Source organism: Ovis canadensis, chromosome 17, assembly GCF_042477335.2.
Source record: "Ovis canadensis isolate MfBH-ARS-UI-01 breed Bighorn chromosome 17, ARS-UI_OviCan_v2, whole genome shotgun sequence".
Lineage (NCBI taxonomy): Eukaryota > Metazoa > Chordata > Mammalia > Artiodactyla > Bovidae > Ovis > Ovis canadensis.
Genome location: NC_091261.1, coordinates 76,922,667 through 76,925,152, shown reverse-complemented (window position 1 = coordinate 76,925,152; position 2,486 = coordinate 76,922,667).

Below are 2,486 nucleotides of genomic sequence, written 5' to 3'. Positions count from 1 at the left end.
CAGGCAAGAGTACTGGAGTGGGGTGCCACTGCCTTCTCCGTATACTCCACTACCCACCTGCAAAGGGAATAAAGCAAAAAGACAAAAGCTATCATCCACCCAACAGATCATGCCTTTGTCACTTATTGAGCACCCACTGTGTACACGGTTGAGTCAGTCAAGGAACCAGCTCTCAAGGTGCTGAGTCTTTAGTGAAAGTGGATAATGGCCAAACTTCCCAACAGACAGAACTTTACAGTTTATAAGGCATGCAAACCTCCATTAGCCCCCCACCTCCCACAACACGTGGAAGCTGGTATCTTGGTACCCATTTTACTGATAAGAACTCTGAGGTTTTAACTTGCTTTTCCAGAATCTCTTGGCAAGAAGAGGTAGAACTGGGATTTGAACTCAGGTCTGTCCACCCCGACACCCACTAGAATCACTTAGCAAATTCCCTCCGTGGAGGAAGTGGGTGGAGATGGGCTGAGATCACCCACTGCCTGGAAAGGAACCTGCCCTGGGGACCTCAGGATCAGGTGTGAATTTGGCCAACCCCATCCCACTTGGTGGTGGTGGTTTAGTCACTAAGTCCTGTCCAACTCTGCAACCCTGTGGACTGTAGCCAGTCTCCTCTGTGCATGGGATTTCCCAGGCAAGAATACTGGAGAAGGTGGCCATTTCCTCCTCTAGGGGATCTTCCCTACCCAGGGAGCAAACTCGAGTCTCCTGCATTGTAGATGGAATCTTTACTGACTGAGCCCACCCCAGGGGTCCCTCCAAAAGCCGAGATGCCCTTGCCATCTCTCTGCCTCCTTGCCTGGGCCCCCATGGCTGCTCTCCCAGAACTGTCTTCATAACTTATGGGCACCCACTCGCCCACACTTTTCTTGGGGACCTCACCCCTTCTGGGGGCACCTGTGTTAGTCCCTGCAGGCAGCCCTCAACAGAGATAAGTCAGAAGTCAGTTGGAGCTGAGTCTCCATCCTTCATCCTCCCCGGACCAGCTGGGCAGCCTTTCCCAAGTGATCGAAGCCTCAGTTTCCACATCCGCTAAATGGGGGTAAGGATGGGGCCGTTGCGGGTGAAGCTGTGAGCCCCATGAGGACAAGAGCGTCCTTTTCCATCTCCCATCGCTGCATTCCTGGGACAAAGGAGACACTCAGCAATGGAAGGAGGGAGGGGAGGAGGAGGAAAGGAGAGAGGAGGAAGGAAGGAAGGAAAGAGGAGAGGGCAAGATGGTAGGAGGTGACCGGAGGGTCCTACCTAGTCCCAGGAGTCCTGCTAGGGGAGAAGGGTGCTCTGTGAGCTGTCCCTTACTCCTCCCACCCCAAGCTGGGTTCTAGGAAAGAGAAGGGCGAGGAACCCTATGCCGTGAACTACCCTCCCCTTGATTCCCTCCGCTATCCAAGCACAGAAGCTCTGTTTACCCTCAGCTCAGCAGGCCCGGGTGGGATTCAGAACTGCATCTCCTCGGGCCCAGAACCCAGCCTATTCCCAGGCCCAGGCTGTCCCCCCACAGGGAGACAGCAGAGGAGCCCAGCGCCTCCTGACTCCTGTGTGATGGGAGAGCCCGCCTGGGCCAGGGAGGGGGTGGGGGGAAGGGGCGGCGAGCTGCGGCCGGGAGGATATTTTAGTGCCCTGTGAAAACCTGAATAAATAGTGTCTAACCTTTCCCGCTCCCACTTCCTTATCTCAATATTCCATTTAATAGCACCTTTCAGGCCTCACTAAAAGAAAATGAGGGTGTTATATCAGCTCTAAGTCACTGTTACAACAGGCCTGCCTGCCACGCTTGGGGCTCCCGGCCTCCGTGTTCCTCACAGGGGATGAGGATCCTGGTCTTCTGGGGATGCCCAGAGCCCCTGAGGAGACCCACCGAAGCCTGGAGATGATGCCGGCTGGGGATGGGGCTCTGCCAGCAGCCCCCCTTGGAACTGCGATGGAGCAAAACGCGATGGACCAAAATCTGCATCAGGGTCTGAGGACTGCCATAACAAAGTACCAAAAACCAGGCAGCTTAAATCATCAAAATGTATTGCCCCAAAGTTCTGGAGACTAGAAGTCCAAAGTCAAGGTGCGGGCACGATGGGTTCCTTCCAAGGACTGCGGGGGAAGGGTTGGCCCCCAGCTTTTCTCCTTGGCTTGTCGGTGGCCGTCTTTTCCTGCATCCTTACATCACCTCTCTCTACAGGAGTACCATTAGGATAACAGTATAATGTTAGGATCAGAGTCCCCTGGACTGTAAGGAGAGCCAACCAGTCCATCCTAAAGGAAATCAGTCCTGAATATTCATTGGAAGGACTGATGCTGAAGCTGAAGCTCCAATACTTGGACCACCTGATGCGAAGAACTGACTTATTGGAAAAGACCCTGATGCTGGGAAAGATTGAAGGAGGAGAAAGGGGCGACAGAGGATGAGATGGTTGGATGGAGTCACCGACTCAATGCACGTGAGTCTGAGTAAACTCTGGGAGTTGGTGATGGACAGGGAGGCCTGCCATGCC